The sequence below is a fragment of the Diabrotica virgifera genome, chromosome 6 (assembly GCF_917563875.1).
Source record: "Diabrotica virgifera virgifera chromosome 6, PGI_DIABVI_V3a".
NCBI classification, from domain to species: Eukaryota; Metazoa; Arthropoda; class Insecta; order Coleoptera; family Chrysomelidae; genus Diabrotica; species Diabrotica virgifera.
The window spans coordinates 173,681,529-173,696,790 of NC_065448.1; the positions used below are offsets into that span (position 1 = coordinate 173,681,529).

General features: G+C 45.7%; 1 long non-coding RNA gene across 1 annotated transcript; it reads right to left on the reverse strand.

Annotated features, from left to right (window-relative positions):
• Positions 1–655: 655 nt before the first annotated feature.
• Positions 656–1,005, reverse strand: LOC126887031 (uncharacterized). Its single transcript, XR_007698928.1, has 2 exons — positions 899–1,005; positions 656–700 (listed from the first exon to the last, which is right to left on the reverse strand). It is a non-coding gene; the product is annotated as an uncharacterized LOC126887031 (long non-coding RNA).
• Between the last annotated feature and the right edge of the window lie 14,257 nt (positions 1,006–15,262).

Sequence of the window (15,262 nt, forward strand, 5' to 3'; positions counted from 1 at the left end):
AGTAAAGAATGGTTCCGATGGTTTTGAAGAATGATCCCGATCGTTTTGGAAAAACGATCTTGGAACATGGTCCCGATGGTTATTGGACCACGATTATGTTTTTGAATGGTGATACCGATGGTTTTGGATGGCGATCGCCATGCTTTTGGACGATGGTCCCGATGGTTTTTTTTTAGAGGTGCCCTATGGTTTTCGACGACGGTCCCTATGCTTTTGACGATGGTCCCTATGGTTTTGGACGATGGTCCCTATGGTTTTGGACGATGGTCCCTATGGTTTTGGTTCTCGACGACGCCGACGGTCCTGATAGTATTAGGCGACGGTCCCGATGGTTTTAGACGACGGTCCCGATGGTTTTAGATGACGGTCCCGATGGCTTTAAAAAGATAGTCACAATGGTTCTGGACGACGCAGACGGTCCCGATGGTCGATGGTTCTGGACGACGCAGACGGTCCCGATGGTCGATGGTTCTGACGACGGTCCCGATGGTTTTAGACGACGGTCCGATGGTTTTAGACGACGGTCCCGATGGTTTTAGACGACGGTCCGATGGTTTTAGACGACGGTCCCGATGGTTTTAGACGACGGTCCCGATGGTTTTAGACGACGGTACCGATGGTTTTAGACGACGGTACCGATGGTTTTAGACGACGGTCTTGATGGTTTTAGACGACGGTCTTGATGGTTCTAGACGACGGTCTTGATGGTTCTAGACGACGATCCCGATGGTTCTAGACGACGATCCCGATGGTTCTAGACGACGATCCCGATGGTTCTAGACGACGATCCCGATGGTTCTAGACGACGATCCCGATGGTTCTAGACGACGATCCCGATGGTTCTAGACGACGATCCCGATGGTTCTAGACGACGATCCCGATGGTTCTAGACGACGACCCCGATGGTTCTAGACGACGATCCCGATGGTTCTAGACGACGATCCCGATGGTTCTAGACGACGATCCCGATGGTTCTAGACGACGATCCCGATGGTTCTAGACGACGATCCCGATTGTTCTAGACGACGATCCCGATGGTTCTAGACGACGATCCCGATGGTTCTAGACGACGATCCCGATGGTTCTAGACGACGATCCCGATGGTTCTAGACGACGATCCCGATGGTTCTAGACGACGATCCCGATGGTTCTAGACGACGATCCCGATGGTTCTAGACAATTTTCTCGATGGTTCTACACGACGCTGATGGTTCCGATGGTTTTCGACGACAATCCCGATGGCAAGATGGTCCCCAATGACTCGGCCTTTCAACCATGACACCAATGAATCTTTCTACGATGGTCGATGCCCTTCTACGATGGCTCCATGTCCCTTTTGATGATGGTCCCCATGCCCTTTTCGACGATGGCCCCGATGGTATTAGTCAACGTTCCCGATGGTTTTAGACGACGTTCCCGATGGTTTTAGACGACGTTCCCGATACTTTTGGTGCATTTCGACCATGACACCGTGAAACTTTCTACGATGGTCCGATGCCCTTCTATGGTGGCTCCATGTCCCTTTTGACGATCGTTCCCATGCCCTTTTCGACGATGGACCCGATGTCCCTTTTGACGATGACTAACATGCCCTTTTCTACAATGGCTCCGGTGCCCTCTTCGACGATGGCCGCGGTGCTCTTTTCGACATTGGCTTCCTTCCACGATTACCTCGATGCCATTCGACAATGACCCTATTGCCCTTCGATATCTCGATGCCATTAGACAATGGCCCTATTGACCTTCGATGATAATACCGATGGCTTCAAAGGCTTTTTGTTCCTACTATGTTATTGGATAATCGCTCAGATGCGTTTGATAATCGTCTCTGCGATGTTTTGCTGTGATGTTCGTGTGAGATTGCTCTTAGATGTTCAGCGATGGTCGCGGCTGCTCCTGGACTTTTGTTCTTCAGCGAGGTCCTCGTCTAGTATTGAACCGAGTATTCTTTGGAGATGGTCCGATTCTCTACAATAGTCTGGAAGAGTGTATAACTGAGGTAAGACAAATACAATTTGATAGTCCTATTAGCCGATTCCAATTTTCTTAATTAGGTGATCATCGTCAATACTCCACGAAGGTGATCTATTAGTGATAATTGCTCTACACTAAACGGTGATTCCGATGCTGTACGCTGATATGCCTGAAGCTACCCGCTGCTGGTCCCGATGCCGTACCCTGCTGGTCCTTATGCTGCACGCTGGTAGTCTTAATGCTGCTCGCTGCTAGTCCTGATGCTGCTCGCTGCTAGTCCATACGTACTACGCTAGTAGTCTCGGTACCACAGGCTACTGGTCCTCATATTGCACGCTGCTGGCCTGTTGAATATCCCATTGGTGGTCCAGGATGTTTCTAAAGCGATAGTCCAGGTTGTTTCACGACGGTTACCTTCCGAGGATATCCTACGATGTTTCGTGATGTGCCTACGACTGTGGTCTCAAAACGATGGTTCAGCATAACGATAGTCTGGAATAACACATGATAGTAGTAGGTGAAGTAAAATGAAAATAATATTTACTCGCTGAGTCACCTTTAGAGATATCATCAACATTACATACAGGCTAGTTATAGCTGGATTTCGACATCGGCCTCATACCCAATAGTGATAGTTCCTATGCACACAATGCTGGGCCCATGTCTCGCGGGTGATCCCGATGCTACTGGTTCCGATGCCACACGCTACTGATACCGATGGCACACGCTACTGATACCGATGGCACACGCTACTGATACCGATGACACGCTACTGATAACTACTGGACTCGATGCCACACGCTTCTGGCCCCCCCACTGTCACGCTACTGGTCTCAATGCTACGCTACCGACCCAGATGCCACACGCTACTGGTCCCGATCCCACACGCTACTGGTCCCGATCCCACACGCTACTGGTCCCGATCCCACACGCTACTGGTCCCGATCCCACATGCTACTGGTCCCGATCCCACATGCTACGTCCCGCTGCCATACGCTACTGGTCCCAGTGCCCCAAGACGATGGTCTCTGTTAATCATAATGGTGATTCCAGTTGAAATTAACAGCGGTCCCATTTCTTTGATGACTGTCCCAGTTGCTGTTCTACGGTTTCCCCAGTTGCACTTCTACGGTGGTCCCAAGTGCTTTTCTACGGTGCTTCTAAGTTGTTTCCAGTCTATTTTCGACGTTCATTCCAGGAGATTTTGACAGCGTTTCCAGGATATTTTCACCAGCGTTTCCAGGAGATTTTTGACAGGTTAAGAGATTGTACGACTGAGGTAAGAATACTAAAGTTTGATAGTTCTGTCATAATTCCAGTTCTCTTCATGATTTTAGTTACACGGTGATCATCGTCCATACTCATCAAAGGTGATCCATTAGTGATAATTGCTCCAAGATGCCACTACTAAACTGTGAGTGTTCCCACGCCGTACGCAGCTGGCCCCATTGCTACCCGCTGCTGAACCCAGTGCTACCCGCTGCTGAACCCAGTGCTACCCGCTGCTGGTCCTGATGCTGCACTCTACTAATCCTGATGCTGCATGCTGTTGGAACTGATGCTGCACCCTGCTAGACCTGATGCTGCACTATAATACTATTCTTGATGCTACACTCTACTAGTCTTGATGCTGCACACTACTACTCCCGATACCACAGGCTATTGGTCCCGATATTGCACGGTGCTGGTCTCTTGAATATATCATCGGTGGTCCAGGAGGCTTCCAAAGCGATAGTCCAGGTTGTTTCACGACGGTGGCCTCCCGAGGATATCCTACGATCATTGTCCGTGACGTGCCTTTGACTGTGGTCTCAAAATGATAATCAATGGTTTCGACGGTCATTCCAGCAGTTTCTCCAACAGCAATTACACGAGATTTTCGACAGCGATTCCACGAGCTAGTCCTGAGCTGCACGCTGCTGATCCTGATGCTACCCGCTTCTGGTCCTAATGCTGCTCTCTACTAGTCTTGGTGCTGCAAGCTGCTAGACCTGATGCTGCAAGCTGCTGGAGCTAATGCTGTACGCTACTAGTCTTGATACCACAGGCTACTGGTCCCGATATTGCACGGTGCTGGGACAGCATTTCCACGAGATTTTCGACAGCGATTCCACGAGCTAGTCCTTAGCTGCACGCTGCTGGTCCTTCTGCTGCCAGCTGCTGGTCCTTCTGCTGCCAGCTGCTGGTCCTTCTGCTGCCAGCTGCTGGACCTGATGCTACACGCTACTATTCCCGATACCACAGGCTACTGATCCCAATATTGCACCTTGCTGATCTCTTGAATATCTCATCGGTGGTCCAGGATGTTTCCAAAGCGATAGTCCAGGTTGTTTCATGACGGTTACCTTCCGAGGATATCCTACGATCATTTTCCGTGACGTGCCTGCGACTGTGGTCTCAAAACGATAATCGATGGTTTCGACGGTCATTTCACGAGTTTCTCCACAGCAATTCCACGAGATTTTCGACAGCGATTCCACGAGCTAGTCCTGATGGTGCACGCTGCTGGTCCTGATGCACGCTGCTGGTCCTGATGCACGCTGCTGGTTCTGCTGCACGCTGCTGGTTCTGCTGCACGCTGCTGGTCCTTATGTTACCCACTGCGGGTCCTTATGCTACCCGCTGCTGTTCTTATGCTACCCGCTGCTGCTCCTGATGCTGCACTCTACTAGTCCTAACGCTGCACACTACTACTCCCAATGCCACAGGCTACCGGTCCCAACATTGCACGCTGCTGGTCTCATGAATCTCTCATCGGTGGTCCAGGATGTTTCCAAAGCGATAGTCCAGATTGTTTCACGACGGTGACCTTCCGAGAATATCCTACGATCATGGTCCGTGACGTGCCTACGACTGTGATCGCAAAACGATAATCGATGGTATCGACGGTTTTCCCATGAGATTCACGACAGAGGTTCCAGGAGATTTTCAACGGCGATTCCACGAGCTAGTTCTGAGCTGCACGCTGCTGGTCCTGATGCTACAATCCGCTGAACATGAAGCTGCACGCTATTAGTCCCGATACCACAGGCTACTGGTCTCGATATTGCACGCTGCTGGTTTCTTGAATATCTCATCGGTGGTTCACGACGTTTCCAAAGCGATAGTCCAGGTTGTTTCACGACGGTGACCTTCCGAAAACATCCTACAAACATGGTCCGTGACGTGCCTACGACTGTGGCCTCGAAAGGATAATCGATGGTTTCGACGGTTATTCTAGATTTTTTTCGACTCATTCCAGGAGATTCTCGACAGCGGTTCCACGAGATTTTCGGCATCGATTCCACGAGCTAGTTGGCCAAAGCGATAGTCCAGGTTGCTTCACAACGGTGACCTTCCGAGGATATCCTACTATCATGGTTCGTGACGTGCCTACGACTGTGAACGATAATCGATAATTTTGATGGTTATTCCAGAAGATTTATTCGGCGGTCATTCCAAGAGCTTCACGACAGAGGTTTCATGAGATGTTCGACGGCGATTCCACGAGTTAGTTATGAGCTGCACGCTGCTGGTCCTGCTGTACGCTGTTGGTCCTGATGCTACAAGCTGCTGAACATGAAGCTGCACGCTATTAGTTCCGGTACGACAGGCTATTGGTCCCGATATTGCACGCTGCTGGTCTCTTGAATATCTTATCGGTGGTCCAAGACGTTTCCAAAGCGATAGTCCAGGTTGTTTCACGACGGTGACCTTCCGAGAACATCCTACAACCATTGTCCGTGACGTGCCTACGACTGTGGTCTCAAAACGATAATCGATGGTTTCGACGGTTAATCCAGATTTTTTCGACGGTTAATCCAGATTTTTTCGACGGTCACTCCTGGAGATTCGCGACTGCGGGTCCACGAGATTTTCGGCAGCGATTCCACGAGATATTCGGCAGCGATTCCACGAGCTAGTTCTGAGCTGCACACTGCTGGTTCTGCTGCACGCTGCTGGTTCTGCTGCACGCTGCTGGTTCTGCTGCACGCTGTTGTTCCTGATGCTACGCTGCTGTTCCTGATGCTACGCTGCTCTTCCTGATGCTACGCTGCTGTTCCTGATGTAACCCGATGCTGTTCCTGATGTAACCCGATGCTGTTCCTGATGTAACCCGCTGCTGGTCCTGGTGCTGCACTCTACTAGTCCTGATCCTGCATACTACTACTCCCGATACCACAGGCTACTGGTCTGTTAAGTAAGCCATCGGTGGTTCAGGATCGGTTTCCAAAGCGATAGTCCAGGTTGCTTCACGACGGTGACCTTCCGAGAACATCCTACAAACATGGTCCGTGACGTGCCTACGACTGTGATCTCGAAACGATAATCGATGGTTTCGACAGTTATTCCAGATTTTTTGACGGTCATTCCAGGATTCTCGACAGTGGTTCCACGAGATTTTCGGCAGCGATTCCACGAGATAGTTCTGAGCTGCACGCTGCTGGTTCTGCTGCATGCTGCTGTTCCTGCTGCATGCTGCTGTTCCTGATGCTACCCGCTGCTGGTCCTGGTGCTGCACTCTACTAGTCCTGATGCTGCACACTACTACTCCCGTTATCATAGGCTACTGGTCTCTTGAGTATCCCATCGGTGGTCCAGGATCGGTTTCCAAAGCGATAGTCCAGGTTGCTTCACGACGGTGACCTTCCGAGGATATCCTACGATCATGGTTCGTGACGTGTCAACCGACTGTGATAGCAAAACGATAATCGATGGTTTCGACGGTTAATCCAGAAGATTTATTCTACAGTCATTCCAAGAGATTCACGACAGGTTTCGACGGCGATTCCACGAGCTAGTTCTGAGCTGCACGCTGCTGTTCCTGATACACGCCGCTGGTCATGCTGTACGCTGTTGGCCCTGCTGTACGCTGTTGGTCCTGATGCTACAAGCTGCTGAACATGAAGCTGCACGCTATTAGTCCCGGTACCACAGGCTACTGGTCCTGATACTGCACGCTGCTGGTTTCTTGAATATCTCATCGGTGGTCCAAGATGTTTTCAAAGCGATAATCCAGATTGTTTCACGACGGTGACCTTCCGAGAACATCCTACGAACGTGGTCCGTGACGTGCCCACGACTGTGGTCTCAACGATAATCATTGGTTTCGATGGTTATTCCAGATTTGTTCGATGGTCATTCCAGGAGATTCTTGACATCGGTTCCATGAGATTTTCGGCATCGATTCCACCTGCACGCTGCTAGTCCTGCTGCAAGCTGCTGTTCCTGATGCTACCCGCTGCTGGTCCTGGTGCTGCACTCTACTAGTCCTGATACTGCACACTACTGCTCCCGTTACCACAGGCTACTGGTCTCTCGAGTATCCCATCGGTGGTCCAGGATCGGTTTCCAAAGCAATAGTCCAGGTTGCTTCACGACGGTGACCTTCCGAAGATATCCTACGATCATGGTTCGTGACGTGCCTACGACTGTGATCACAAAACGATAATAATCGATGGTTTCGACGGTTAATCCAGAAGATTTATTCGACGGTCATTCTAAGAGATTCACAACGAGAGGTTTCATGATATGTTCGACGGCGATTCCACGAGCTAGTTCTGAGCTGCACGCTGCTGGTCCTGCTGTACGCTGTTGGTCCTGATGCTACAAGCTGCTGAACATGAAGCTGCACGCTATAGTCCCGGCACCACAGGCTACTGGTCCCGATATTGCAAGCTGCTGGTCTCTTGAATATCTTATCGGTGGTCCAAGATGTCTTCAAAACGATAATCCAGGTTGTTTTACGACGGTGACCTTCCGAGAACATCCTACGAACATGGTCCGTGACGTGCCTACGATTGTGGTCTCGACGATAATCGAATGGTTTCGACGGTTATTCCAGATTTTTTCGACGGTCATTCCAGGAGATTCTCGACATCTGTTCCTGACGCTACCTGCTGCTGTTCCTGACGCTACCTGCTGCTGGTCCTGGTGCTGCACTATACTAGTCTTGATGCTGCAGTCTACTAGTCATCCTGCACACTACTACTCCTGATACCACAGGCTACTGGTCTGTTGAGTAAGCCATCGGTGGTAAAGGATCGGTTTCCAAAGCGATAGTCCAGGTTGCTTCACGACGGTTACCTTCCGAGAACATCCTACGAACATGGTCCGTGACGTGCCTACGACTGTGGTCTCAACGATAATCGATGGTTTCGACGGTTATTCCAGATTTTTTCGACGGTCATTCCAGGAGATTCTCAACATCGGTTCCACGAGATTTTCGGCATCGATTCCACGAGCTAGTTATGAGCTACACGCTGCTGTTCCTGATGCCACCCACTGCTTGTCCTGGTGCTGCACACTACTACTCCCGATACCACAGGCTACTGGTCCCGATATTGCACACTGCTGGTCTCGTGAGTATCCCATCGGTGGTCCAGGATGTTTTCAAAGCGATAGGCCAGGTTGCTTCACGACGGTTGCTTTCGAGGATACCTTCGATCATGGTCCGTGACGTGCCTACGACTGGTCTCAAAACGATAATCGATTGTTTCGACGGTCATTCCGGGAGATTCTCGACGGAGGTTCCATGTGATTTTCGACGGTGATTCCACGAGCTAGTTCCGAGCTGCACGCTGCTGGTCCTGTTGTCCACTGTTGATCCTGATGCTACAAGCTGCTGAACATGATGCTGCCCGCTATTAGTCCCGATACCACAGGCTACTGGTCACGATATTGCATCTTGCTGGCCTCTTGAATATATTATCGGTTGTCCAGGATGTTTCTAAAGCGATAGTCCAGGTGATTTGTTCCACGACGGTGACCTTTCGAGGATACCTTACGATCATGGTCCGTGACGTGCCTACGACTGTGGTCTCAAAACGATAATTGTTTCGAGGGTCATTCCAGAAGATTTTTTCGACTCCTTTCAGGAGATTCTAGACAGCGGTTCCACGAGATTTTTGACAGCGGTTCCACGAAATTTTCGATAGCGGTTCCAGGATATTTTCAACATTGATTCCATCAGATTTTCAATAGCGGTTCCAGCAGATTTTAGATGTTCCAGATTATCTACAGCGGTTCCAGGAGATTTTAGATATGTCAGATTTTCGACAGATGTTCCAGATTTTCTCCAGCCTTCCTATCTAAGGGCAAGATCAAGAGGGTTCCAGGAAGAAGAGCAAGATGAAGAGGATTCCAGGAAGAAGTCCAACATCGAGTAAATTCCAGGAAGAAGAGCAAGATGAAGAGGGTTCCAGGAAGAACGAAGACATCAAGACCGTTCCAGGAAGAGCGACATGAAGAGTGATTCCAGGAAGAAGACCAACATGGAGAAAATTCCAGGAAGAAGACCAACATGAGGATTCCACCCAGGAAGAAGAGATTCCATGCAAGATGAAGAGGATTCCAGGTAGAACAGAGATCAATGGGGTCCCAGGAAGAATAGCAAGGTGAAGAGGATTCCAGGAAGAAGTCCGACATTAGCAGATTCCAGGAAGAAGAGCAAGATGAAGAGGGTTCCAGGAAGAACGGAAGAGATCAAGAGGCTTCCAGCAGGAAGAGCAACATGAAGAGGATTCCAGGAAGAAGACCAACATGGAGAGGATTCCATCCAGGAAGAAGAGCAAGATGAAGAGGATTCCAGGAAGAAGACCAATATGGAGAGGATTCCAGGAAGAAGAGCAAGGTGAAGAAGGTCCCATGAAGAACGACGAGATCAAGAGACCAACATGGAGAGGATTCCGTCGGAAGAAGAGCAAGATGAAGAGGATTCCAGGAAGACCAACATCGAGCGGATTCCAGGAAGAAAAACGACGAGATCAAGAGGATTCCAGGAAGAGCAACATAAAGACGATCCAGGAAAGAACACCAACATGGAGAAGGTTCCAGGAAAAAGACCAACGTGGAAGATGATTCTTGCATCCAGGAAGAAGCACAAGATGAAAAGGATTCCAGGAAGAGGACCAACGTGGTGAGGTTTCCATCCAGGAAGAGCAGGATGTAGAGGATTCCAGGAAGAACGAGATCAAGAGACCAACACATGGAGAGGATTCCAGGAAGAAGAGCAATATGAAGGGGTCCCAGGAAGAACGACGAGATCAAGAGACCAACATGGAGAGGATTCCAGGAAAGAACCAACATGGAGAGGATTCCATCCAGGAAGAAGAGCAAGATGAAGAGGATTCCATCCAGGAAGAAGAGTAAAATCAAGAGGATTCCATCCAGGGAGAAGAGCAAGATGAAGAGGATTCCATCCAGGAAGAAGAGCAAGATCAATAGGATTCCATCCAGGAAGAAGAGCAAGATGAAGAGGATCCCAGTAGGAAAAAGTCTTTTGCAGGGGGAAAATATGGTTTCAGGAGTAGGAGTAAGAGGTTCTAGGAGTAGCGAGGCGGATGCGGCTTGAGGTGTACGAGGTATTTCGTGGTTCTAGGGATAGGAGTTTTTTGCTCGTCATTCCAGAACGGAAAGTGCTGTTCCAGATCTACGGCGCGTTTGCTGTTCCAAGGTGAAGGCTGCCTTTCCGGAGGTAGGAGATTCTCCTTTAAGGATGAAGAGTTCTTTTTTTAGAGATACGAGCTGTTTGCGAGCCCGGGAAGAATGTTCCAGAAGTACGAGGCGTTTGCGGTTCCAGGGGGAAGAATGCTGTTCTAGAGGTACGAGCTGTTTGTGGTTCCAGGAAGGAGGATGCTGTTCCAGATGCACGAGGCGTCTGCGGTTCTGTACTAGGTACGAGGTGTTGACGGTTCCGGGAAGGAGAATGCTGTTCCAGATGTTGCGGTTCCAGGAACGAAGACTGTCTTTCATGAAGGAAGAGTGCTGTTCTACGAGTTACGAGCTGTTTGTGGTTCCGGGAAAGAGAATGCTGTTCCAGATGTGCGAGGTTCCAGGGAGGAAGAATGCAGATGTATTTTTCAGAGAAAGACTGCGATTCCAGAGGTAGGCCTTGCGGTTCAAGAAGGAATAATGCTGTTCTAGGAGTAGGAGCTGTTTGCGGGTCCAAGAGGGAGAATGGAATTTCAGATGTACGAGGCAGAAGTAGGCGTTTGCGGTACAAGGAAGAAGAATGCTGTGTCCGAGGGACGTGGTCTTTGCAGGTGCGGGAGGAATGCTGTTTCAGGTGTACAAGGCTGTTAGGTTCCAGTAGAAAGATTTCTGTTACAGAGGCAGGAGGTGTTTGGGGTTTCATGTGTAGGAGGCGGATGCAGCTCAAGGTTTGAGGCAGGTACGAGGTTCCGGTTCCAGAAGTATGAGGTGTTTACGATTCTGAGTAAAATGCTGTGGCAAGCGGTTAGGGCGTTTGCGGTTCCAAAGGCAGAAAACGCTTGTTATTACAGAAGCACGAGGCGATTGAGGTTCCAGCCTTATGACGGGTATGGCGCTTCCAGGTGTATGAGCGATGGCAGTTCTAGAAGTGGTTCTAGGAGAAATAAGCGATTCCTTAAGGTTCCAAATTGAAGTTATGGCTTCCAGGCTAGGGAGTACGGCATGAGTCATAGATTTTAGCATACTATTTCTGTTCAATGGTTTTGCGAGAATGGTGCATCAGAAGAGAGAGATTTGTATGATTCCAAGAGAAAAAATATTGCAGCAGGAGAAATCAGTATGCTAAGCAAGATAAATTGTTTAGGTATATTCTACAATAAGGGCTATGAAAGTTGATAACCGTCAATTAATTGGAATTTGAGATGATCCTGAATAAGGATGTGATCCATTCAACTTTCGAGTACGAAAACAGAACATTAATTAGAAATACAACAAAGTACGTTTCATCCAAATAGCCAAAATTTAAAACATGTGGATGGAGATTTTGAAAGGTACTTATGCCAACATTTTAATGCTTTGAATGATTATGTTTAGATCAATACGAAGAAAAATTATGGAAGTGGAATGAGTGTTTACACGGTTTATTGAATGGGTTTGTATGATATTGTTCATAAAATTGTGTATGTAAAGTGATTTTGACGAGACTATGGAGTGAATCTAAGATTGAGTGATACAAAATAAGTATATGTACCCCACAGTCCAAGTGCAAGACATAATTTACAACGGTTTTGTGAGTGTTTTTGCGAGAACGATGGATGCATCAGAAGATATTTGTATGATTCTAAGAGAAGTAAGAAAGATGTAGCAGATGCAGCATTGTAAAAATGATTGGGAGATCTTAGCAGGAGCTAGTTTGTAATCAGAGGGTGCGAGTTATCGATCAAATCTAAATTGTTTGATACATCTCTGAAGGTGGTACAAGATTCCAGTGGTGGAGAATTAAATTTAAATGAGGCGAGTGATTTGTCTACATTAGGAGGTATGAAATGAGTATGCTAATGTGTGTCTAGGTGAGATGTTTGAATGTTAAGATAAAATGTTGGCAACATATAAGAAATCAGAAAATCTATTACAAAATTATAACAAAACTATGAAACAAAGATTGGTGAATAATTCCTGCCTACGAAAATTATGGACCTTGATAGAGAAACGTACTGAAGTAATAGCACTGATGCATCATCGCACATCACTGTGTGACTTCTGTAAAGTAGAACAGCGAGAAAAGCTTTTCAGTTTCATCCAAAATAGCCCTTTCAGCTTTTCCAAAATTTAAAACTATATAACTCATATAGACTCAGAAGATAGAAGAATTGGCAGAATGTTTCACACCACTTTTGGAACAAGGCAAAAAGGTAGGTTATATTTTTAGTCCTATGTATAATTCAGGCCAGCATTTATAATTCCAATATTTTTATTACTTTATGCTGTTTAGATCGATGTTTGTTAGTTTGTTTTCTTATTCTTATAGTTCTTTCTCCTATCGGAAGTTGGCTATCATCATAGCTATCCGTACCTTATTGGTGGCTGCTCTGAAAAGATCTACCGAGCTGCAACTATACCACTCTCATCTCCACAGGAAGGTCTCGATTAACATTTTTTTTTATAAATGCTCTTGCAATTTCAATGCGGGTCTTGATTTCTCTATCTTGGTCATTGTGTTCATTTACCCAGGTTCCCAGATATGTTTAGTTTGTTGTCTTCATATTACTAATTTGTAATTTTTGAAAATTATTAAAATATCTGTGGCTCCCATGTGTAAATTTATTATTTGGAGGCTTCGAATCATTCGAAAATGTTTCATTTAAAGGTTATTAGTGGGAAAAGACTTCTGTATTATTATGTTATATTCACTGATTGTGACTGTTTAAACGCTCTTACTCTATATTCCTAGCAATTTATTTGAATTATTCGCTAAATTATCTTATATTTTCCCACGGTTAAAAATGTAGTCTACCCTTTTTGATATTCATGTGTTATCTTATGTAATAGCTTTGTATTAACATTTCTTAACTTTGTTAGTGGTGCTAAGGCCCTTTGAGGGTTGTAGCACGACCATCGACCTTCTCAAGTTTCGTGTGACATATGTTCCTTTGTTTTCTACTGTCACACTTTTGAGTTTATGTTCAATGACTTATAATAAAGGTAGACTCTGCAACTGCTGTAAAAGATAGAATCAAAATGATTATCTCGCCGAGGCTATTTTGTTTGTTTTGATACGAAGTAAGAGAAATCTACGTACATAACGGAGGATCCACATCAATAAAAATGTATGTTATACATTGTATTTGACGCAAATTAAACTTTTTGTTGATGTGAACTGTGCGCTGCCTGCATAAAATAACGCAACAATATTTTCGTGAACGCACGCTATCCGTCGTGCTGTCGATTTTTCAGTCTACTTAAAGTTTGCGCCGCACAGCAATGTTAGTGTGGACTTGATTATCCACTTGTCGCCTAGTGGATTCGGCGGTACAACACACGAACTAAATATTTATTTACTTCGAAAAATACTTGACCAGATTTAAAAATTCACCGCAAATATTTTTTCTGTATTTTAAAATAAAACACGTAAGTACACAAATTTTTATTGATGTGGATCAGCCTTAAGACAATAAACAAAATTACCTCGGCGAAATAATCATATTGATCCCACCTTTTACAGCAGAGGTATTTTGCTTCTCTTGTCATTTTTGGGTTCGACCCATGTGTAGATATACAGTCGAGTCCAGGAATCTTTACCCGTGCGTCATCATTTAAAGCATACGAAATAAGTAGATCAGTCGGAAATTGAAATTTACTAAACGCAACAGCAAGCGACAGTAAGTAGCTAATGCTCCCTATCACGGGCTAAAATTTGAGTTATCAAATGTGTTTTATCTCGCCAGGTATTAATGACGCACGGGTAAAGATTCCTGGACTCGACTGTATATTATGAAGTCTCTCACAACTTGTTTATAAATTTTATGATTAAGTTTTTGTTTTTGTTCTAGGCAATTTTTCCTATTACAAATTTGAACTGTGACTGATAGACACGCAGAGTTAGAAATTGGAAAGACTGAAGATCAACACAGGATAGTTTGTTATACAATAAAGTTTTTATTGGCAATAAATTCATTACATACTACTAATTTCTTTTGTTTAAATTTTATACCTTAACCTGTGATAACGATAAAAAGCAACCACAGAAAATTACAAGACCGACAAAAACTGCCTGATGAGCCTATATTCTATCGAATTGAGTTGCACCCCTTTCAAATCTTAGATGTAAAGGTACGTATCCACACGTGGGTGCTCTGTGTAGCAGCTCCACAGTGGATACGTTGGTGCTCGGCGCTCGCCCTCTTCGATTCGACCGGTTTGCGGTTTATAATATGTAGGGGAGCCAAATCGTATACAGAAAACCAACAGATATCTCAATTACAAATCATAACATCAACGTTAAAAAGAGAATCATTCAATCCTTATATGATAGAGCCAAAATTACTTGTTCTAACGAAAATTTTTTGCTCAATTAGAAATCCAATGAAATCAATTAATTTGTGGTCATCTGATTGAATACAACCAATAAAACCAACATACTGAAAACATGGGCTGTTTTCACTCAATCATATAGCTATGGATACCTACATTTCGTTTCATTTCGATTTTGACATTTCAAATATTCAATATTTCAAAATGTCACGATTTGGTTGTAATACTGATGAGAATATTAATGAAATTATCGAATCAAATATACCAAAGAATACTGTTTACAGTAAAAAATTTGTATGGAAAGCGTTTATGGACTTTTGCAATGATAGAAAATATGAATTAGATGGAAATCGGACGGTGGAAGAATTGTTAATTGCACATTTAAATAAATTTTTTCTGCTCTGTATTTTTTTTTTTCATAACCAGCAAAAAATTTTCTATCCGAATAACCCTCGAACATTGATAAATGCTCAAAAATTTTTTAACAACTTTCTCAAGCTTGTTGCTTACAGGCAACAGACCGCCTACGGCGTCGGTCTGTTTCCAAGCAACAAGCTTTCGAAAT